Raw genomic sequence first — 26,570 nt, forward strand, 5'->3', positions numbered from 1 at the left:
TTTCTCCATACAAAAAAGTACACTATATTGTACGTCTTTAACCTAGTCGCAATTTTTCAGTACTTAAACAAGCTTGCAGATTAATATTACTTGAGGAATTTCTACTTGGAAACTAGTATTTCGAACATTATTTCTGAAGGACTTTTTTTCTTTGATAGGATACCATTGACATATTATTTTTTACATACGACATGTGGCGTTCGAAGTGGACGTTTTTGGCGTTATTCATTTTAAAAGGAATCGGCTAGTGCTCGGTGTTGACATTTCAATCATAATGGAAATATCTAATGAATTTCATTGTGGTTATTTGTAATAAACTTTTAAATAAGTGTTACATTAAAATAGTGTAGAATAAAGCTACGTATATCGCGAGGTTAATAATAATTGTAGTATGAGTCGATGTCTACAGAACGACAGAAAAAATTGCTATTTATAATTATATTACTTATATATTATGTACTCATATATGTACAAATGAATAGACATTTTTTGTAGATTACCTGTAAAATAAATCACTGTTCGCCACTGAAATCTACATTACTTCACCAAACAAAACATTATTTGTTTTACCAATAAGAATTCTTTTATTTTTCATATATCCGAGCATGTCATCATACAATTTACTTAAACTCTTTATACTTTCTTAAATAGAAGTCTTATCCTATTATAAAGTAGCGTCTACACGAGGACAATACAATATTGTTCCATATAACTGTTCTGCTCTGTTCAACAGCAATTTTCAGGACAGGGCATTGTACCGTACCATTGTCATAGAGTAAACTGCATACTATCTCCGCAGGACAATGATTACCCCAACGGGCACATTGTCCTCATGCAAACGCGCACGGACAGGACCCTAGGACAATAGCAACTTGCTCAACGCGCGTATGTTGCTCCCGCAAAATTTTTGCCTATTTTTCAGGTAAAAAAAAAACATTTATATTATTAACTTTGTCCCTTAAAAATTCCAATACACCTTGGTGTAAAAAAAGGATTATTTTTCGCGCACTCGCTCGTAAAAAACGTCGTCGCATATTCATATTCTCAGCGCTCAAGTTCGAACAACGACCGAATTTTCGTATTGTCCCAAAGTCCTCTCCTGCACAGTCGAGTCTCTTGGAGCTGGGACAAGACAATATTGACATATCTATTGTATTATCTTCAGTACTTTAAACCTATATCAATTTTTTTTTAAATAGTATTAATTTTGTCATTAAACTTTTAGTATTATAAAAATTAACAGCAATCTAGCACCTATATATATGCTAATACCTAAGGTAAGTGGAATAACCACCCACCAATCCTGCTTCAAATTCCACCACTAATTTATTATCTGCCGCGTGGTGAAATGGTCAGCGCATTTGTCTACCACGCAAGAGGTCCCACGTTTGATTCTCGACATGTATGGTATAAAATATTTATTTAAAGGGGTATTTTTACACTAAAAATATTTCATAGTCCTCGGACTAGTACCTGAAGCGTGAGACTGATCATCTTACCTTCATGTAACAAAAATGATCAAGATACGCTCGATTGATGTGCCAATGCAGTGTCCTATGCACCATTAGGTGCGAAAAGCGAATGATGATGAATCCTGCTTTTAGTTCCACCACTTATTTATTTCGTTATTTTTTAAGATTAGTTTCTAAGATTCTTTGATGAAACTGAGAACAATATTCTGTATGTATATTAGTTTTGTATCACCCGTCGATGGAAAGTGTGCTCTCCTTAAATTATAGTTGTGTTCAGATAAATAAATGTCTTCAGAAATCATCCTTCTTAAGATGGATTGCCTTTATATAAAAAAAAAAAAAAAAAAAAAAACGTCCCACAATAATTACAGTTTTATTTTTAAATACTAAATAATAAAGTGAATCTGATTCAACTAATAATATAACGACTGTGCTATTTTCATTGACGTATAATATCCATCTTAATTTGAGTAAATATTTTGCTACGCTCAACAATTTGAAAAAAAGATATAGTAAATTACGATATACATTACGATATCGCTACTTCATGACACTGGTCACGGAAAGTCAGACTGGTTGATGCATGCCGTGGATTGGACATTCATTCTGGCTTGTGAAAATGTATAATACATATCTATCAAACTTTTAGTTTTTATCGATAAAATGACGATGGACTTCAAAAATATTAATACCATCAAATCTTTTTACTGCTCACTAGCTCTACTCCACCTAAATATTATGCTTCTCCAATTTGGTGTTCATTGTATCGAACTCATATTGACCATATCAAATCTGTCCAAAACCGTTTTCTAAGAAAAGTGGCATGGTTGCTCGGATTGCTAAGAGTTAATTATTCATATGTTAAATAAAGCAATCATTTAAGCTGTCTTCATTTGATAAACGTAGAACGGAGACGGATCCTATATGCATTTTTAAAATACTTAATGCTATAAGTGAAATAAAAATGGCTAAAACTACTCAAAAATGTCAAAATATCCACCGACAATGATTAGTTTTTTCAAATGCATTCTCAATTATGAGATATATGCGTTATTTTAACTGAACAAATTCGTTTCGACATGTCAGGGAGCAAAGAATCAACATAAAGGACTCTTTTTTGCTACCATAGTTATTCAGTGGCTTCAGTAATTTGGGTTTTTTATACGTTCTTTTTTAAATACTTGAAGTATTATTAACCTTAAAAATTTTCTGGGACTTTTCTGGGAAATTTCCTTATACCAAGGAATAACTTTTCCCGATGCCACTATTTATACCTGGTATAAGTGAAAGGTTACTTTTAAAAATATTAATATTTATTAATATTAATATATATTAATATTAACGACGTAGATTATCATGCCACATTTCTGCGTACATTTATGAACAAGCTCTGTGTGCATGCACAGTTACAATTCGTATTAATTATATATTATTAACAGAACTAATTAAACAAATGTCAAGAATAACTAACAAAATACAAGTCAATCAAAAAGGATAAAAAGGATAAAGGATATATTTTATTTTATTATTAGACTTGGAATTTCTTCTAAAAGAACGAACTGTAAATCAACTATATTTTCTGGGCGTCATGGACTTTTAAAAGAGATCATTTAATGTAAAAAATTAAAGAATTCGTTTTTTTTTAAATTAACTTTAATCATAAAAAAAAACAATTACGTACTAAAAAGAAATATACTATTTATAAATGTAATATAATAAATCTTTTATGTATGAATACTGCAAAATATACCAATCATTTTCAAAACAAACGCAAATAGGAAACGCAAATAGGGAGTTGAATCTAATCCTTGTCTACAAAAATTTGGACAAACTCAAAATATTGTTGAAAAATCCACCTGGTTCATTAAGAAGTATAGAAATTGAAAAAATAACATTTTCAGGCGTTGCCTTGAATGCAGGTGAAATAATTCAATTAAATGAATCTCACCCGCATAAATAAAGGTTTCAGCACTTTAACTTCACAAACATCAATAGATGAAGAAATTTAGAAATAGATGAAAAGATCTATTGCTAATCTGATTTAAATTATTGCTAAATAATTCTCTATTTATTTGAACACATCCCAGGCACTGAGATAAACATAATTTTCTAAAACAAAGAGTCCACTTTCTACGTATAGTTTAATACTAGGAAATAGTCTATGTTTTTTGTACATGATCTTAATTATACTTTTTTGTGCAATTTTTATTGATCGACTATGCACGTCCAAGACTCCTCCCATCCTATTTTATCATATATGATTGAAGATTGAATTAAAGTGTAATATAACATACCTGCAGTTCTGAAGAGGATCAATTACAATCCAAACAAATAAATCTTGATGATGTCCATAAAATTTGACCACCGAAACTCCTGCAGAAACTTATATCTTGTTACTTTTTAACACTTTTTTAAACTTTAAAACAATCACAGACCGTTATGTTCTTTTCGGTCAGTCAATTATGTTACACTCATTTTTTTACTGTTTTATATAGTTTTTTTTTATTTTTCCGGCGTACGAGATAATGTCGCAGGATGTGGTGTCTGTTCAATGGAGCGTGATCTGTAAAGATAATTCAAATATTTTATACATCATGGCTAAGAGGTGAGTTTTTAACATCATCAAATCTTTATGGATAAGCTAAAAATTACTGATAATATTTATTATTTATATCTATGAAATACGGTTGTCTGTGTCTGTCTTGTTAAAAGATATTCGAACATACTCAAAATATTATGGAAAAAAATATATCGCATCCTTAGAAGATCAATATGTTACGTTTTAAAAAGGAACTTTTTAAAATGTATTATGCTCATAACTTAATTTACGTAAATTGTCATTTTGACGTCCAGTATTTTTTGCGGTATTTTCTCATTTGACTGTTAAAAGATGAGAAAAATACTGTAGCATAACAATGAAGAATTTCAGTGCTACAGGAAATTTAATGTTTTGTAACGCAAAGTTTCTCGAGAATGTATAAAAAAATGTTTTCTATCAAAACGAACATTTTTTATCAACGTCACAAGTTCTTTATCATCAACCAATCAATTACAGCGTTTATATGTGTTTTGATAGATTTTCAGTTTCAGATAGTCTTTTTTTTAACCTTAGGTGTATTTTAATAGCTTCGGGGTTCTACTTTCAAACGTGTGGATACCTCACCGACAACAAATTGTGACGTCACAGGCGGAGTAATTACAAAATAAATTTACTATCAAAATTTTGTGGCTTAATTTTATTGTCTATTAACAAATCAAAAAAAAACCACTAAACTTCCTCATTGCTGTAGAGTAGATTTAACTCGATTCATTTCAAATTATGCTGAAGTTTGTGGTACATAACGTTTAAAAAAATCGTAAAGATACGTGAGTGAGCTTCTCGGCAAAAAGTACCTGGCCAGCACCATGTGAAGGAACTGATAAAAGGATACTCGCAAAGTTTAGCTTTTGACCAAATAAAGCTCAGCCGAAATCAAGTAAGGTTTATCACTAGAGCCCGCCAAGGGCACTGCAGATTGAACAAACACCTTGCAAGAATAAACCTTTCCGAAACATCTAGATGTAGATTCTGCAGTGCAGATGAGGAAACACCAATACACATTCTATGTGAATGTGATGCTTTACATTATATAAGGAGCGTCATCATCGGGGGACCACTGGTTTAACCTGAGGATGTTAAAGACCTCGCCCAATCCTAAAAGCCCGATACTTAACGGATCTGGGCTTGGAGAGGGAGATTTAGCAAAATGTTAACTCTCGCCTTCCGCACAGTAGTCAGGCCCTTTATAGACCCGGGCTTGGAGGGAGATAACTATTCACGGGAACCCGTCACAATAGATCTTTACAGGTCACAGTGACGTCAGGAGCTTGTATAGCACTGACCCCCACCACTCAGAATAAGAAAAACAGTGTACTCGTCTAAAGTCCGGTTGTTTGATCGTTAATAAAAGTAGAGTTTGACTATAGTTTAATTTACCAACGATTTCGGTTTTACTATCTTCTTCTATTCGTGCGTTGTTTTAGCCGCGTTTTTACTTAAGTAAAAAGTAACCACTGGTTTTCAATTCCAAAGCTCAAAAATTGAAAATAATATTATATTATTTTTTTACACATAATTATACTGTGGAATGTGACTTTGCAAACATCAAAACAGCGAACAAATTAAACCACGTGGCAACATGGCATAGGTAAACGCTTCAAAATAACATCGGTAAACAGAATCTTATAATAATAACAAAATTTGAAATCTAGAATAAGAAAAATTAAAAGACACCTTAAATATTGTCAATCCAACAAGTTCGCAAATTTTACCTCTGGAATAATATAATGTAGGTTTGTGATAATAAAATATTTTTTAAATTCTTTGTTTATACCATTATTTATAACTTTAACCCAATTATTTTTTTAAAAGAAGACAGACTTGACTGCCACAAAATTGTCCGTCGGAGGTTTAATGGAAAAATACTTTTCAAAATTTTTTCGTTTTCTTGACAATAAGTCAAAAAAGTTCATCATTGAAAAAACTCACTGATTTATATTGATCATAATAAGCGTAATTCATTCCGTATTCGTGAATAAAAACAATACTGAGAGACGTGAGCAAATAACGACAGCTAGTATACGTAAAAAAATGAAGCCATCTTGATTTTTCTACTATGGTAAAACGTTTTACTCGCCAAAGAATTTTACTATCCACCGTTAGTTACTTTAGATGAAACAACCCATTCTGTCTATTTTTAACTATGATTTTATACAAATTTTATACAATTACTAACGACCAAATAACTGGGCCTAAGAAAGAGAATAAAAAATGGTAAATTGCATTCGTAATTCAAAATGGCTAAATTTAGCCTTACGACAGTAAACTTACTTCTGGGGGTGCAATATGTTTGTATGACTTACTATAAATATCGAGTATGGAGGTTTAATGTAAATGTGTACGTCAGTTTTTTTGTCACGAAATTAACGAGGCATATCAAGGTAAGAATTACGTGATATGTATTGTGGTATTAATGCCTGATGTCCGAACCTTTGTAGTTTTGAACCACCCATCGTCACGTCGCGTCGCGTCCATAATCAGTAATCACGTCTAAGAGCTAGTAACAATAATCATATTACCTACCCATATAATGATATATATCTCATTGATGAACAACCATTTGAACTAAGCACATGGAAATACATATTTCCTTTTATTTCTATAGTAATAAGAGTTTTTATATATTATAGAATTTAAGAGACAGGATTATGTATATACATATATTTGAATTTAACTATAAGCACCTGCTGACGAACTGCATTTTGTGCAGTTTAATAGGACTTGATAATTTGTATTTCACTTTTTGTACGTTTTTGATTAATAAAAAAGGTGTTTTTACCGTGACACAACTTAAAATTTAAATACTAAAAAAAAATATTTGTTGGAATGAGTTTGTTTTTATTGTGTTAGAAACCATGAAAATAATATTTTTTTAATATTTCATACTACTGTAAAAACAAATGAAATTTGCTGAAGACAATATTGAATGTGAAATTTTACATTTAGCAGAATGACGGCGTTTGAACATATATTTTGAAAGAGAAGCAATTATTTTTTATGTTTATTGATTACGATTTCCTGGGAAATCGATCCTTTTTCAGGATCCTTTCCCTGAAACCAGCATTTGCATCGTAAACATATGTCCAGAGTTCTGCCGCGCTTATGCTAAACGCATCAACTAAGTTTTTTGTCGAAATTGAGTTATTACATTATGTGGCATCGGGAAAACGAGATCTACAACTTTCTAAAAGTGACATTTCATGATTTCTTTATTTTATCGGTTTGACAGTTTTTATAAACGCACCTTGTCTAGTGCTTGAAATACAAGCAAAATAAAAAAAATATAGCTTTAAACTATAAACGCGTTTTTATGAAATAGCGTCAAATCCTAGTTAATGCGTTTATTTTAAGCGCGGCAGAGTTCTGGTTCTGTTTCACATACAGAACTATATTTTCCGCCCTATCACAAAATATTATATAAAGAAAAACATTGCATTTCGTTCCATTGCAGTAAAACGGTTGTTCATCCCTGCCATATTACATTGATTATGCTAGCCACGAAGTATTACTATTATTTATTGGCCATTTCGTGGGTAATATCATCAAATTTAGGCAATGGTTTTACAGCAAGCAATCTGTAAATTTATCATCTCTTCTATAAAATAAAATTGATCCTCGCCTTGGTGTTATAGAAGGAATAATTTTATAAGCAAAGATTTCTGATTTAATTATTTATTTTACACAAACAAACAGTCGACAATGATATAATAACATAAAAAAGATACGGTTTAAAGACAGGCCAGCAAAGTTTCCAAATAAAAATTATTCATATTAAAATGTGGTACAACAAAAGGGTTTGTTGTATGTGTATTTGTATGAGAGTAAGTGTAGAGGTGTGTTTGTGTGTATTTGTGTGGGATTAAGTGTTCAGGTGTGTGTAAGTGTGCGCATCATTAAATAGCAAGTGGGATCGCATCGCAACCAGAAGGGATGAGTCTTATTTTTTTTATAAATAAATGAAGAGGCGTGTTAAATATATAAATAGATGAAAAAAGCATTTTAGTTAGAGTAAGAACGATAGAGGAAACAGTGTTGTGCATAGTTAGTGCTACAAATTGGCAGATGGAATAAATACTTACTTCTTGTCACACAAAAGGGGACATTTAGATTAATTTTGGAGAGTAGATTAAAAGAGTCTACTTTATTATTTAAAAAATTATATAAACAGTATGATTCAGTTTTAGTGTGCCTTTTTCCAAGGGTTAAAAAATCATTTTGTTTAGCAGGTTGACTGTATACGCAAAGCGTTTTATTGTTTTTATAATCTAGGTATTTAAAAAAAAATTGTCAAACATTTTCAATCCTTTCTATGTTTGTTATGTATTATGGGCTCCACACAACGGAAGCAAAATCCAAGTTACCGCGTACTAAAGGGTTGTATAAAGTTTTCAACGTGTTTAATTTAAAGGTACTTGCAAACAAAACAGGTACACGGTATTACTTTAAAAAGCCAACGTGAGGATATAGGTACAGCTTATTTTTGGTATCATTTGTTATATTTACGGCCTAAGCCAATAATAATACTGACAACTCCGAGAGTTTCTACCTTGATCAAATTAAAGGAGATATAAACTACACATAATATGGCCAGTTAAAAAGAGACACTGGTGACCGCAATGAATGAAAGAGATGCAAGGGCTTGCAGCAAACCAATCGCGTGGGTTCATTTATTTTTTGAACAATTACAAATTAATATCAACACACGCATTCATAGGAAACTATAGATACATACAAAACAAAACATTATGGGGCTAGTAATATATAATCTTTTATAACTATCCATAGAATTTGAGTAAGAAAAATCATAAATTTAAAAATAAACCACAAAAATTTAATAAAGTTCATGGTAGAGTCCTGGTCTCGACCATTGCATGAGAGTTAAGTATGGTATTGAAAACAAGAATAAAAGTAGCGTTTTATGATCGTTGCCTACTCCTATGTGAAAACGACGACAAAATAAAATCAAAGTTATGTTCAATATATGTATTTTTAATCGTTGAGGGTTGGCGTTTCTACTCCAGTTAGAGATTGACAAAGAAGACACGAGGTTGCTGTTTAATGCGTATTTATTACATGGCGAATAAGATACAGCACTTGGTTGTGTAGCACGAGAGTAGTGGCGATGATGGGATGAAGAAACTGCACTTGGACCATATGCTGAAACTGTGTGAACTGGACTGACTACCGTTTACTGGTCGACTGAATACCGTTGCCACGCCCTGAGGTCTCTTTATAGGCCACGTTCCTTTGTAGTTCATTTTTTCATGGTAGGGACGATGTAAATGTACTGCAGAACGATGATCCCGATTTCATATCCAATACTGATAGAGTTGCAGTAAATGTGATTTTGGATTCTACAGAAAATGATGACATTGCTTTCTTCGGTCATCACGATATTTCAGGTGAAACGTTTTAGCACGTGTGTGTCATCGATTATGAACTATGAACCCACATGTATTATGTGAATATTTCAAAAAAAAAATTTTTCCTCGCCCCAGTGAGGGATTTAAATTTTAAAAATAAATTGAAAATTTTAAAAGGATAAATAAAATGAAAAATACATTAAATGAATTAGGGTAACAATAATTGGAAAACCCTACCCTTGGAAAAGCTTAACGAGTCTCTAAAGTCAATGTTACTCGCAGCTTCTCTATAAAGTTCGGCAACATATGATTTTTCCTCGCAGGTGGGCACCGCACCGCCATGCCAGAAAGATCTAACTCCTCAGATGCGCGTGCGGCATGTGGTGGGCAAACTGTGGTATACATAACGTATTTTAAAAAGAATTATCAATATATTCTACCTACCACATCACTGTTAACAATGCACACGATAAAATATACCTTCATTTTGATTCGCGCTTTTATTTTTCTATACATTCATCGTAATGGGTAACTGTGTTAGCTTAAAATAATTATCTCGGTCGAATCGTTAGTTTTTTTGTCCGAGGTGAATATTCTAAATAAACTGGTTTAAACACTATGGCGAATATTAAATATACAATATATTATATCTACATACCGACGGAGCACATGTTCCACTAACACGTAGAGATGATAAATACAACACAAGATACACATACATACAATTATTTTGTCCGGTAATTTTTATCGCCATTCGCGACCTCGCGAGAATTTATTGGAAGAAAGTTTTGAGCCAATGAAGAAGCTTCTTGAATGTAATATAAATGCTAACGTAAATTAAGTAGCAAAAAAGAGTTTACATTTCTTTCTTTCATTTTTTGCGAGTTTTTTTTCGTGGTAAAATTTCCCGTTAATTTGGGAAAGTATTCAATTAGCATCACAAAAGAAAAAAGCCTAATTCATATTAGACTATGTAAATTTAACAAAAGAAACAGAACATCACGCAGTTTCCTAGTAGGGGTAAGCAGAACCGCACGTCACTCTTTCTTTCCCCGACCCATTTCTTCTACATTTATACATCTTCTCGTTAGTGCGTAATGCACTATCTTGACATTTGTGCACGTATCGTATACATTTTTACCGTGAATGTGCCTGAGAGATCGTTTTTCGACAGCATTTAAACTATTTTCATGAGTTTGTGAAGACGCAAAATTTATTTTTTAATGTAATATTTCACTGCTTAAATTCAAAAGGGCCATAAATCGAAATTTGTCTTTTTTCAGTAGAGCCAATCAAAGTTTTTAACATGAGTTTTTGCTTTTTTTATAATCTTACTTTTTATATTTATTTTTTTAATATCATTGAATGCGTTTTTTCAAAGCTGTATCTGTCTAATTATGGCGCTTTGTGCTAACTATCGCCTATAAAGCTCTGAAATTAGCTACTAAAACAAAAAAAAGGTCAAAAGGGCTGTTGTGCGATTTGGTTTATTTATAATGCGAAATCCATGAGAGTATCTTTCTTACAGAAAAATATGACCGATTTAAATCTCATTTTTGTTATAAAATTAAATTTCGGGATTTCCGATTTTGGGGCAGTTTCGAATTTAAGCAGCGATATGTGCAACCAATAATTTAAAATTGTAAATAAATTATCTGAAGCCTCGAAATATATCAAATCAATTAGAAAATATACGTTTTGATAAGTTTTGATATAAAATGTAAGTATTAAACAAACGAACCATCACGCTGTTTCTCGATGAGGGTAGACAGAGTTTATATCTTTCGGATTTACATACTTTACATATATTACATAAGAGAACCAGAACAAATATATAAATACTTAATTTATTTAGCTGGTTATTGAGTAAAGATATTTCATATTATTGACATCTACAATATGTATGTGAATTACAAAAACATGCTGTCTTAGTAGTATTTATATACATTAGAAGTCCTTTATCCAAACTCCAGCTATCCGGATCGCCAAATATTAGGATCGTTATCAGGAAATAAAATATAAAAGAGATGTTATAATAACAATAAAGGGCGATAGTGACCGGAGCGTTTCTTTGTCAAAGCAATTTACTTTGCTGGACACATTTAAGTAAGTTTTTATATATCGTCTGGCACTCAATTATCCGGACAGTTGGAGTTTTACTGGATTATAAGAAAAGTAAGTATCTCAAATATCAATTTTGTTGTAGGTTTACCACGTATCTTTAAAAAAACCTAAATAAGGAAACAAACCTTTTTTTCTAAATTTAAATTAACAAAGGTCTATGAAATACTGTCCAATTAAAAAAAATGTTTCTTTTTGTTCTAATTAATAGCAAAAATATTTTTTTTAATTTATAATTTTCAATTTAAACGAAAACGGTACACTGCATCGGTCACGCCCCTTATACGTCACGATCCGGCTAAACTTGGAACTTTGTTTGTGACCGTTCACATTTAAATAGAACATCGTCATGAATCTTTACATCACAATCGTTAAGGTCGAACATGTCGCGTTTTTGTAAAGATTTTTTAACGATTTCATTTTAAAAATTATGTATGAAAACATTTCTCCACAATATCCATATTGATTTTGAAAATACAAATTATTTTTCTCAATCCATTTTACATGTTTTTATCGGTATTTGTAGATTTGATATTTCCTAGTAAGACTTATTAGAAAATAATTTGAATTCGCTATGATTGATAATTATAATATTTACGATATATTTCATTGTTTCCATCTTTTAGAAATCCTTAATTTGTTTTGGTTTTTATTTTTAATCATCATCCCCTTTCCACACCTAATGGTGCATAAGACACTGCATTAGTACACCAATCGCCGCGTATTTTGATCATATTTGTTGCATGAAGGTAAGATGATCAGTGAAATATTCAAAACACCCTTTTAAATAAATATTTCATGTCAACCATGTCGGAAATCAAATCCGAGACCTGTTGTATGGTAGGCTAACGCGCTGACACATTACATTACGAGGCTGACTTAAGCCGATTTTTTAAAAATAAAATATTATTTAAGACGATAAGGTTTAATTATAGTGGCTTACTATGGCTCAGATCACCAATCATTTCAAAACTTACGTAAAAGAATACCTTAAAAACAATATTGTCTTTCACTTTTACGCAATGAATATTTTCAACATTTTTATTTTGAATATGATAAATGTTAATGTTTTGTTCATAGTACATAAGGAATTGTAGATAAAAAATCAAAATCGTCATTTGAGCTTTGTCTTATCCTAAATGATTGTAAAATCATCACAGTAAACAAAAGGCTTAGAAAAAAATACTCTTATTACCCACTTTGAAAAAGTACTTAATTTGTGCGTAATAACTCAAGACCATGAAATATAATCTCATTTCTTTATATGAAATAATGCAAATATGTAAAATACGCGAAGTCAGTCGCCCCTTACCCCTCGAAGCGTTACTAATTTAATACTCACTATGTAGAACACTAACTGCTTATTATTATGATATTAACATTGATGGTGCTTACTTAATTCACTGATTGCCTAGTGATACTCATATGTAGGGGAAATTGGGGACAAAAGTAACGAAGCCACTGGCAAGATATGTAATTGGTTCTTTCAGTTAAGCTGGCTGTGAAAATCAATTATTTAACATATTAAAATAAAATAAAATCACTTTGTTTTTATGTACCACTTATATTTTTTTATAATTTGACAACCAACTAGTTTTGGCAATACTACGCCTTTTTCAGGGCTATTTACAAACTAACATAACATATATAAATTTTTCACAGTGACGGTAGAGGTCTACCACCGTAACCAAGCCCACTCTACCTTCACTGAGAAAATTTTATATTTGTTATGTTAATTTGTAATTAACCCTGAAAGAGGCATAGTATTGCCAAAACTAGTTGGTGGTCAAATCATAAAAAATATAAGTGTTAGATAAAAACAAAGTGATTTTATTTTATTTAAATATAAATAATAATGTTCCACAAAGTAAGTGCTTCAAATATATAAAAAAAAACAATTATATTTATATTCGTAGAGCGGGAGTATTGTCAAATTGAGAAAGGTTTTCACCCCGCTGTTTCATGAAATTGGTCATCGAGAGACAGAGAGGTTGATGCCTGCGGCGAATTGGAGACTCCTACTGGATGTTGAAATTAAAATATAAACATAAATAATAATTTTTAAAAACCAAATGGCAATCATGAAGTTTTGCATGTACGTAAATTCAACTGTGTATTTTTATGTATGTATGTAAGTATAGTCGGTCTCGTGGTGTAATGGTCAGCGCGTTAACCTGCCATGCAAGAGGTCTCGGGTTCGATTCCCGAAAAGTTTTACATGAAATATTTATTTTAAAAAGTGTTTTCACACTTGAATATTTCTTAGTCTCTGGACTGGTACCTGAGTGTAAGACTGATCATGTCGCCTTCATGTAACAAAAATTATCAAGATACGCTGCGATTGGTGTACCAATGCAGTACCCTATGCAGGTGCGGAAAGGGAACGATGAGGATAATGATGATGTAAATATGTATATGCGCATGGGTATATGTATATGTGTATGTTTATGTATGTGTGTTTATGTGTATATCTATATTTATATGCATCAATATGTGTACTCTTATTCTAGTAAGTTTATATATTTTTTGTCTATTCTTTCTATTAACTTGTAGATTATTATTATGCATTAAAATGTAATTGCCAAGCTTGGAACAAGATATGTACGATTGTTAGCTGGGCAAAATGTATAAAAAAATGCATATACCTAATGTAAAATGCATTTTTTTTTACTTAACACATGAGCAAACAATACTTTAAAGGATTTTGAAAAAATTACCACCAAACTTTTACTCGCAAATAATATGATTAACAATGCAAATACTTTAGAATCTTTATATGTTACGCTTTGCTTTTGGACGCATAATTAAAAAAAAAATTAAAAATTTGATGATAGACAATTCACTTTACTAACTCAGAATGTTAGTTGTGCATTTTCCAAGATAAAAAAAAACATTGATTTGTGTGTTTATTTGTGGACAACTTATGATTTAGGTAATGTCAGTTACAGCTAAATTAAAATAGTTGGACACTTTAACTCAACTAATTAGCAATATCAACTTTTAACGAGCATTTTTGACTGATAACTTAAATCTAAATATTAGTTATTAGCCAATTACATTAGAATTCTATGGAGAATTCTCAATAACATCAAAACTGAATTATTCGTTTTTTTATTTTTATTATAAAACAATAGAAAAACGATACAATACATCCTTGCAAAAAAGAACTTTCGTTTTTAAAGTCAAAAGTAATTAACGTAATAATCCATGTAAAAAAATGTATTTGTTTTTCTAATAAACTAAGCCAAAAAGTTCGGTTTGTAATTTTATTTCTAATAATAGCAAAATATTTTCAATTATAATCTATAAACAAATTTGTATGTTGATGATATGCAAACTGCATATGTTTATATTGGTTTGATTGTATTAATGGTATATAGCTTCTTATATTAATATTTAAGGTTGTTTTTTTTTGCATTCCTAAATAATGACAGATGTGAATGTTATGGTTGATCTACCAACGTAGTTATTTATTCAGCATTATTTCAGATAAAACTAAATGCTAAATTGCGTTTGTCCCCGGCCTCCCCTATTTATTCTCACATTCATACAGGCCCATACTAACACTCATACTCATCCGAATGGAGTAACTGCTCTTTTTTAACAGCACGCGTAATACTGATCTCAATTGATAATACGTACTCTCAGGAAGGTAATAAAATTAAAACCATAAGTAATAATAACAGGTAGGTGTAACAGATAAAATTAAAAGCGTAATTCGTAAAAATACGAGTACTTTGTGTCTGTTCAAATTAAAGCCATATATTTATTTATTAGGTACCGAGAATATTCGACGAACCGGTCAAATTTTGCGTAATTTGAAGAGGTATATGGCTCGTAAAATATAATATTAAATACCTAACTATCATGTTAAAAACGCAATTTCCTGGCAAGTTTGGACAAATTAATTGCATAAACATATTTTTTTAAATTGTATTAATCACCCGAGATCTTATCAAATCAATGATAAAGTTCAATGGTACTTTAAAATATATTTGTATAGTTTTTTTTATTACCAACGTCGTTGCTCTTGGTTCTTTGATAAAGTTTCATTAATTAAGTGTTTATTGTGATGTTTAGAAAAACATTTCTTTGCATATATTTTTCTCAATTTTCAACTTATTTATTTTTTTATTTGAAAACGTTTGATGTCAAAGTATTAGGATTAAGTGAATTTTTTGAAATATTAATTAAAAACCACGGAAATGTCATGTACTTACTTACCTTTAACGAGCATATCAGTTATATTGTGTAAAATAAAAAAAGCATTTGCGTTCTTATAATTTACCATTAGGGGGCATTGTCATCGAGTTGTTTAAAACTAACTATAAAAAAATGTAAATTGTAAATTATTGTGGTAGAGTGGCGTGTGAACCTTAAACCTTTGATCTGTGAGTCTACGACACTATCCAAAGAACCACATCCCGATTCTGAAGTTATGTCCGATGTTTTTTTAATAAAAAATATGGAGCAAATTACAACAAAAAAAAAAATGATACGTTATTTAAAAGAAAATTGTCTGTTTTATAATGTTTTGTGTTTTATTTTGCGTTAAATATATTCTTTAATTTGATCACAAGCCTTCAAAATAGAATGCAAAGTAGACGAAAATTAACATTTTTGACGCCTCGTTTTATTCTCGTTTAATCGAAGATATAAAGCTTTTAAAGCTGCTCGCGATATTTGCGCAGTGAACGGTGAAGATGCTATGAACTATTGACTAATTTGTTGTAAAATAATAAAGTAGAGTTCGTATGTACATTGGCGTTAACGTAATATGTGTCCATAAGAAGAGAACAAGAGGAAACAAAAAAAAATAAATTGGATGTGTCTGTTAATAATTAAATGATAATATTGATAAACTTGAATTGAAAAAATAAGCGGACATTTTATAAAAATATTTTATAAATATTTTCAAAAATATTGTATAAAGCTTTTTAATAATATTTTTTATAATATTTTATAAATAAAATAATTTTATTCAGGTCATCATTTCCACCAGCATACGGTAAAGGAAGTCAACACTTTCAACATGTGAGACAAACCGAAAACACATGTTGTGTGTAACAATGACAAGATATCAAGTATTTTGTAATTAGGTGAAGTAAACGAATCGCAAACAAAGTTTCAGTAATATTGAAATGCATTGAATCAGAAAAGGAAATCATTTTTAAGATGGCAAAAGGTATGTCATTGACACATTTCTGGTAATGCAGTTACAAGAAGGGATCTCACCAGGATGCAGTTATTGTGATTTAAATTATTTAATACCAAAAACACTTACGACTTTCACTCACTAAATTTATCTTTTGTGGTCCCAAGATTTAATGTCCTGGATAAACAGAATTATTTTTCCAGAAGTACTTTGAATAAATAATGTTAGTTTATCTAGAGAATGCGCATCTTGAACATATAACTTTTAATATTTTACCGTTTTTGCTTGTATATGTAATTTTTAATACTATAAAAATGTTATTTGTGTTTTTTTATACTTTTTAAGCTTGTATTATGTATACGTAATTTTAATACGTTTTTGATATTTTTTTAACCTGTATTGGGTGAGCGCAATTTTTGTTAATTTAAAAAGCTTTTTTTATTCTTGTAATTTTTAACATTTGCACTCTCGTACTAGTTCATTTTGTATTTATACATACATGTAATTTTTAAACTATTTATATTTTTTAATTTTTCTTTCCCAGATTGTATAATGTATACATCATTTTGAATTAATTTCCATACCCTAGTATTATGTTTATTTTGTTATTTTTAAATATTTTTTATACCCTTTTAATTTGTAGTGTATCATAATTTTTATTCTGCTTTTGTAAATAATGTTATAGTTTAAAATATAAAAACGTCTTTAAATAAATATTGTTATCGGTATGTCCCTAAATGAGGTTTTTTATAAAACTGCTTGGGAATATAAAATAAATTTATGTATAATATGTTTTCAATTTAATAAAAAAAAAAAGTTTTCTAAAACAAAAGCCATCCTTGGGAGAAGAGTATAATATTGAATTTTGTCTAAGGGAAGGGACCATTCCGCGGGATTGCTGTGGGACATTTTTTTTTTTGCACCACAACAGGCTAGGAGGCGCAATCGCAGTGGTGCATTACATCGCAGAACACCCAGGCTTGAGAAAAAACACATTAAATTTTTGTGTTCTCACCGGGAATCGAACCCGGAACCTTCCATGTGAGAGTCAAGCATCTTGATTACTCCACCACGGAAGCCGCCGTGAATTATATGCCACTAAGCGTGTTGTCCAGATGCTTATCAACATTGATGTTTAGGTAATATTTTATTTTTTATATTATTTAATTTTATTTTATTTTATTTTATTTTTATTTTATTTATTTGGATAACCAACAGCTATAATTATCACATATTTATATAACAAAACAAATAACAAATAAGCCAATTACAGGTTATCACAAGTAGCATCATAGTAAGTTAAAAAAGATACTCGAACATAAAATGAATAGTAATTAAATGTAAATTTAAAAGAAAAGAAAAAAATACTACGAGTTATTTCGAAAGCAAACGCCGCACGTTATTAAGATTATTTTCAAATAAATCTATGTTAAATGATTTATTAATTACATTAAAATTATTAAAAGTTCGCCATAAATATGAATTTTGCCTATAATTAGATGAAACAAGAGGTATGTGAAGAAGAGGGTTATTTCTTAAAACTTTGGAAGGAACATTGATAGAAAGTTTGCAAAGTAGTTCAGGACAGTCAATTGAACCAGAGGCAATTTTAAGTAAATAAATTATGTCCGCTATTTCGCGACGTTTTTGCAGAGGCAGTAGGTGATGTTTTTTACATATATGAATATACTGGTCCGATTTAAACTCAAGTTTCAACCGGAAACACATGAACTTTACGAATTTTTTTTGAATATTTTCAATGCGTGATATCTGCACATTGTACATAGGATTCCATATTTGTGATGCATATTCTAAGTTGCTTCGCACTAATGTACAGTAAAGGATTTTAAGTGTCTTTGCCATAGTGAACGACGTAGAGCTACGCATAACAAAGCCAAGCGCACGCGATGACTTTTTTATGATGCTGTCAACATGGGTGTCAAAAAGTAATTTACTATCATGGAAGACACCTAGATCCTTTACACATAATGAGCGTTGGAGGTTTTGACCCTTAAGCACATAGTTAGTACGTAAAAAATTTACTTTGCGACTAAATGTAATAACTGAACACTTAGAAGGATTAAGGTCCAAGCAGTTGGAGTTGCAGTAATCCTCTAGACGGTCGAGATCTGACTGCAGATCAAAGACGTCAGCTGGGGTCTTGATTGTTGCAAAAATTTTCATGTCGTCAGCAAAACAAAGCAAGCGCGAAGAGGTAAAGCATTTATCAATGTCGTTAACAAAAATTATGAAGAGCAAAGGTCCCAGAAGAGACCCTTGAGGCACCCCGCTGGGGACCCGTACCCAACTAGAAATAAAATTATTAACCACTACTGCTTGCGACCTGTTGTCTATATAAGATGAAAACCATCTGAAGAGGTCACCTCTAATACCGATTTTAGTTAATTTTTTTAATAGTAATTTGTGATCGATTCGGTCGAAGCATTTACTGTAATCGGTGTAAATAACGTCTACCTGATGACCACCGTCCATTGAATCAGTAAGGTAATAATTAAGTAAGATTAAATTTGACACAGTAGATCTCCCTTTTAGAAAACCATGTTGAGATGGACTCAGTGAGTTTTTAATGGCGGAATATAGTTGGTTATAGATTATTCTTTCAAATACTTTAGACACTATACACAGTTTAGAAATTGGTCTATAATTGGCAATGTCGGTTTTAGGCCCTTTCTTGTGGACTGGTGTTATAAAAGCGGATTTCCAAATATGTGGGATTGTGCATTCTTTGAGAGATCTTTTGAATAGCAAAGTGATCGGTACACATATAGTACTAGCAGAATTTATGAGAAAACATGCGGGAAGGTGATCAGGTCCAGCTGATTTTGAAGTATCTAGCTTTAAGAGTAGATTTTTTACATAGTCTGTGGTAATCACTATGGAATTAATATCTGAGGTATACACATGAGACGAGGTAGATGAGGGATTAGTGGAATTTCTCGATTGGATACTAGCTGGATTTAGAAAAGTGGAGTGAAAATATTCAGAAAATGCGTTGCAAATTTCAATACCAGTGTTTACTCGCATATTACCTAATACAAGACTATTAGGAATACAGTTAGATTTGGATTTGGACTTCACATACGACCAGAAATTTTTAGGTGAGTCCTCGATGGACTTTTCCACGAAGGCAATGTAAGAATCGTGACAATCCTTTTCAAGATGTTTGATTCTATCACGTAATAATTTAAAAGTTATTAGATTGGAGTGATTGCCGTAAGTCTTATATTTTCTTAAGTATTTATCCTTTTCTTTAATTGCTTTTACTAGCGCGGGGGAGTACCATATAGGATATGAACTGTTCAAAGTCTTAACAGCGGGTACAAATTTATCTCTCAGATTTGTAAAAGTATTGTAAAAAAAGTTTACGGATTCGTCAAATGATCTAATTGAGAATTCAGTATGCCAGTCGATGTTAGAGATTGTACTATTTATTGAATCAAAGTTTGCTTTATTAAACAGATATTTAGTTAGCGGTGCAGGCTTCAGGTAAGTAAGTTCAATAAATTGAGCATTAATGAAGAGAGCATTATGATGCGGGTCAATAGGTACAAATGGGTCCATACATTCACTAACATTAACAATGTCATTAGAAATTACCAAATCTAGGATCCGTCCGTGCTTATTAAAAATTCCATTAAATTGCGACAAGTTATGTGTATTCAATTCATCGATAAGTAGGTACTCATCGTGACTTTGAGCATTAGAAGGCAAGTATGAAACATTATCAGTTGAAAGCCACTTAATACCGCTCAAGTTGAAATCACCTATTATCAAATATTTGTCAAGCGGGTTATTAGAAATTGTCATATTTAACTTAGAGAAAAAATTTATCAATTGGTCGGAAAAGGAATTGCCTGATTTTTGTTTACATAGGTTTAGAACACATAAGTGTAGTTTGGTGCGCGTGCGGGTACCTGCGAGATTAAGAGATAGCGTTAGCCACAGATCTAATAATATACATGCTTTCACTTTCCATTATGTCGCATCCCAACTCAATACAGGGCTCTTGGGCTTATAGAGTTAGGGATACATTTTTTTTATTAACGTATATTTTTACGAATAATTATATCAATAAATAAATAAAATGTTTTCCCTTTCTTTTGCCATAAATTTTAAACATGATAACTCCGATGCTTCGATCTGTATTTATTACATGTTTAATAAATTACAGAATTTTGTTTTGAAACGCACGTTTTGTAACAGATCTAACTGAATTGAAATCACATAATCTACAGTATTTTGAGTATGCTCAAATGTTTGTAGACAAGGCTGGATTTCCCTCCATAGGGAGTTATTAAAATCAAAACTTATTGCAACAGAGAGGAAAAACATTTTTGAGAAGTGAATATGGAAGTCTAGGCATTTACAGGGCTTATTATATGTAATTGACTGGTTTGAGTGGCTACTTTACACACTGATAATGATATGTTACTGCATTATAACAATTGAGTCAATTGATTATTTATCGTTTCCTAACCACCCACTACAATAATTGTATATTTATTTTATTTATATATATTATATATTCATAGAGAAACACCATATATGATAACGCTTATCTGACTTTCTAAATGTAGATTTGTTTGTATATTCATATATTTGCCAATAATAAAACAACTTCCTTCTTATTTCAATTGATAAATTGTGAGATGTTTAGACACTAATTATTATAACTTCGACTTAAAATCGAGTAATTCAAATTTTGCATAAACAAGATCCGGTCGAATCTAGAACAAATAATTCTTAAACTAAAACCAGTACTCATTTGAATATTTAATGAGTTATATCAATTAATAATAATTAATACATTTAAAGTCTTAATATCAGAGATTAGTAATAAAAATCGTTATTTTAATTACTGGTTTTTTAATGGTGATAATCGCCTGTGAACAAAAGTCAAACACGTTCATTTTTAATATTATTAATTAAAACATTTTATAATTACTTCAGATGAATACGTATCATTATTAAGTAATTAAAATTTAAAATTATGTGCAACAAATCTTTTCCTGGCCTTGATCAGCCTCTTTATAATAATAGGTAGAGGATAAAGAAAGTTGACAGCTTTAAATACTTGGAAGTTTATATAACTGAGGATGGAAGCATGCACAAAGAGGTCGCAACCCGCCTAGGAATTTCTAGAGCAACTTTTATTTTGAGGCAGTATATATTAAAAAAAAAATTTTTTTAGGGAAAACGACAATTGTTATTTAAAAATGTAAAAAATAGTATGTACATCGAGTTGCAGTTTTTTTATAAATATAATGATAGCACATGTTACACAGTAAAGAGAAAAAATTACATATTATGCAAAACAGGAGGGAAAAAACTAGCAAAAGCGGGTATTTCGCTATTCAATTTTTAACTCTCCTGTAAAAAGTAGTTGATAAATTTAATTTTATGAACAACGGGATAGAATTCTAAAGAACTGAAATACACATAATATGATAATTTCTTTCGGGGAAATGAAATAATCTTTAGCAGAATTATGTACATACCATAAAAGCGCGGCTAGAATAAAAACCAAAAAATTAAAAAATGTGTAAATAGCAAATCATAATATACCTTAATTAATATGCCGTAAATAATTCTGACTGAAACAACTAAGATATATTTAAATCAATTGAAAATTTATATTTAAATTATTATGAAAAAGATATTTCAATTTTTTATCCAAATGATATTCCAAAGGTTCAATTTTATAAGAAGGAAAAGGAGAAATGAGGTAAAAGGGTTTTTTTTTTAAGGAATAACCCACTAAGCCTCTATTTAGAGGTTTGTCAGCAGGTGGAAAGAGGGGATATGGAAGGAGGTAATGAAAAATCCACCACAACACCCTTTCATGGATATTTTTCTTGCAACTGGCGGGAATCGAACCCGCGACGTCAGTTTCAAAGTCGGCCGTCTAACCAAATAGGATAAACTATGAGATAAGGGGTGATTTAAAAAGAGACATACGAGATGTATGTCGTATACATTAAAACGGACGTGGAAAATCAGAAAAAGAAGTTTAAAAATGGTTATGGGATATGTTACAGAGTTTTGTTTATAAAAACTGAGTATGTGTCACTCTATATGTGTAAATAACTTTGATTATGGTCGATGTATTACAAAAAAATACTCTCAAAATTAATTTAATTAAATTTCAAGGATTGAATCCAGCATTCGTTTACAAATTTACAAACAAAATTTATTAATATTATATTTCTTAATATTATAACTGTCTTCTTCAAAGTTATCACCATTGTATATAATTCAATTGAACGTAGTTATGCAAAAAGCAGCCAACAAAAGAAAAGTGAAACTGAGATAATCGCACTTTTGTAAAAAGAGTGAATATACAAATCTACTCGACAGTTACAATGTTTTTGACTTTAACAAATGATAAACAATGAAAACATTATTTCATTTAAATTATTTATTGACAATTCTTGATGGAATTTCATTGTAATGATGTAATAACTTATATTTCCATATAAGTTATTCATTTAAAAAATACTTGGTACACTTCCACTTATTTATTTTGACCAATTAGCGCTTTCACCTTCTAATGAGCATCTTCAGACTAGAGGGTGAAAGCGCTAATTGGTCAAAATAAATAAGTGGAAGTGTACCAAGTATTTTTTAAATTAATAACTTATATGGAAATATAAGTTATTACATCATTACAATGAAAACATTGTTTTTTTTATATGACAAACAAGAATATAATTATGTACTTGACCAGTTATCATGATTTTTAAAGAACCGTAAGATTTTTCTAGTGCTGTGGGTGTTTTCTGCAAATAGAAATTTTAAATTTTTGTAATCGACACCATTTTCAGAAGGTGATTAAATACATGTTTTTGTGTGAAAGCGGTCGGGCTGTATTAAGAAGAACATAGAATCGACCTTACTGCACCCGATAACATCAATATCTCATTTTTTCAAAATTGTGGACTGGCTGCTTTCTGCATAACTACGTTGAATTATGTCAAAGTTTTTGTCAATCCTCTTAACATTCCTGGAACGCACTTTTTGGTATGTCCTTTGGTTCCGTCAGAGATTCGACATTAATCTCGTTTAAGGTCGCAAAACGTCGTCCTTTCATAGTCCTCTTCACCTTTGAGCGCACAAAAAAGTCGCGGGGAGCCAAGTCCGGTGCATACGATGGCCGGAAAAAAAATTCCTGTCAGTTTTTAGTCTAAAAGTTAGGCGTGAGTGAGCGGTTGACCTTTTCACTCTGGAATAATTCTGAAAATTCGCATTCACACCGTAACGCGTCTCACTAGTTTGTCTGTCAAAAACCAACCACGCGTCCAAATTGGCAGAAAATTAACAAATATCAACATCTGTACCAATCCAAAAAAAAAATAAATTACTACACTCTTTATCAAAAACGTGTATTTTTCCTATTTCAAACATGTTCCTAAAATGCGTACATTCTAACAAATAGTGTTGTTAAAAACAAGTTTTTCTTTATTTTTTTAAGCTCTATTTTTATGACAAACCACTTTTAAATGTTTGCTTCTCAATTTCGCATTTTAATTCAAATATTTTGTGTAATATGGAATATTTGTGTCGTATATGGTTTAAACTTTTAACTTTTTCTTAAACTTTTCTTTTTATTTAAAAATGTTTTTTCCTTTTTTGTTTTTTCATATTTATGTATTTATTTCGTTATTATTTTTGGTTGCTTTTATGTATTTACCTGCTTGTTACTATTGTTATAGTTATGCAATTTTTATAAATTTTTGTTATGTTTCTATATATGTATTTTTTTTTCATATTTATGTTCAATATATGTTAAAGGCAATTTCTGCCGTTTATGTAAAATAAATAAATAAATAAACATTGTTGATTAAAATAACTTCACGTTCTGAAATGAAGTATGATAATTGAAAAGGATTATCGGGTGTTTTCTATGAAGTGAAATAATTCACAAAAATATTATATATCTTAATCAATGTACGTTTTAGATTGTTTAGAGCTATACATAGTTAGAAATTAATATATCGTAAAGTGCTTAATTAAACCAGCAAATTAAAAAATAGTCAATGTATTTATGTGTTTACTTTATTGAATAATATTTTCCCGATTTTTCTTCATGAAAATATTGAAGTCAATCATTTCGGAAATATCAATACGTAAATACGTGTAATTTATGATGCACTAGGCCGATCTTCAGTTTGTGAATGCCGTGCGCTAAATTAATTATTAGCAAACGCGAGATGGGGAATATTCCTAACGCGAACAGGTGCTGTATAATTATTTCTTGTGATTCATAACGCAGAATACACAGCGCTGATTTTTTTTCAAACGCCAATAACCATAAAACGAAATAATGGCTATTTAAAATACAGTGATTATGAAAAAAACAATAACAATAAATTCTGGGCAGACTAGCCCGACAAAGAGAGCATACTTTAATCTGAATTTTTGTATGATGTACTACTTGTATCATTCGTATGTATCTAGGATCTACATACTTTATGCGTACCTATATATCAAACAACGTGATAATTAGGACCACATATTTTAAGCAGCATTTTTCAGTTCAATTTTTTTATTTTAAAACAATCGTTGTTGTAAATTTATCTACGTCATCGATAATGGAGCGTTTTTTTTACTTATGTAGGGTTCATAGTCCATAATCGATGACGCATACATGCTAAAACGTTTCATTTGAAATAGTGTGATGACCGAAGAAAGTAATGTCATCATTTTCTTCAAAATCCAAAACAAAATTAGATTACAACTCTAACAGTATTGCACATAAATCGCAAGTATCGTTCTACAGTACATTTACACTGTCCCTACCATGAAAAAATTAACTACAAAGGAACGTCGCCTATAAAGAGACCTCAAGGCGTGGCAACACCAGTCAGTCAGCCCAACAAGTTCAGTTCAGTCAGTCAGTCCAGCTCGACGCAGTTACTCAGTTCCAGCGTGTAGTTCAAGTGCAGTCTCTTCAACTCCTAATCACCGAAACACTCGTTCGACATAATTCATTATTTATTTGCCATATATTAAATACGCATTAAACAGCAACTTCGTGTCTTCTGTCAATCTCTAACTGAGGTAGGAGCTCCAACCCTCAACAACCTAATCTTACACTTGTAGTCAGCCCAACAAGTTCAGTTCAGTCAGTCAGTCCAGCTCGACGCAGTTACTCAGTTCCAGCGTGTAGTTCAAGTGCAGTCTCTTCAACTCCTAATCACCGTAACACTCGTTCGACATAATTCATTATTTATTTGCCATATATTAAATACGCATTAAACAGCAACCTCGTGTCTTCTGTCAATCTCTAACTGAGGTAAGAGCTCCAACCCTCAACAACCTAATCTTACACTTGCACGTCAAATTATGTGATTAAAAATTAATTCACTGTTGTAAAGAGCTCAGTTGGTACAAAGGTTTTTTTATTTTTTAAATTATAATTACGAAATACACTTTTACATACAACACAAAAAAAATCCCACAAGGGCATGGCCTGTATGTGAGTATACATTTTTTTCTTAAATTTCAATAAAACCAATTGAATACAATTGATTTCCAAAAACTAAATATCAGTGCTAATATTAGAACACAATTTTGTGTCAATTTTTTTTAAAAAACATTATAAAAGTATATGTTATTCATTAAAAAAATAAACTAATTTTAATAGTTAGGGTGATAATTGGAATTTCTCGGGCTGGCGGGATTACCCAAGTGGTGAGAATATTCTGGATATTCGTGATCCTAATTGATTTTACATAGATTCTGTTTAGCAAGTCTTTAGTCCACCCCACCGACAGTCATAAAGGTAGTTTGGTTATATAGAAGGGATGAAAAAACAGTTAATGTTGACGCTGTCTGAG

The 26,570-nt window shown here is 30.9% G+C and overlaps 1 protein-coding gene across 2 annotated transcripts in view; it reads right to left on the reverse strand.

Annotated features, from left to right (window-relative positions):
* Window positions 1-26,570, reverse strand: part of m (zona pellucida domain-containing protein miniature) — a 165,346-nt gene that overhangs the window by 129,020 nt on the left and 9,756 nt on the right. For both annotated transcript variants that reach the window (XM_088242781.1, XM_088242780.1), the window contains exon 2: window positions 3,767-4,035. The gene's annotated coding sequence lies outside the window, so the exon portion shown is untranslated. The remainder of the gene's footprint in view (window positions 1-3,766; window positions 4,036-26,570) is intronic.

This window comes from Micrasema longulum, unplaced genomic scaffold, assembly GCF_059751315.1.
Source record: "Micrasema longulum isolate JH-2025_06_02 unplaced genomic scaffold, ASM5975131v1 h1tg000163l, whole genome shotgun sequence".
NCBI lineage: Eukaryota > Metazoa > Arthropoda > Insecta > Trichoptera > Brachycentridae > Micrasema > Micrasema longulum.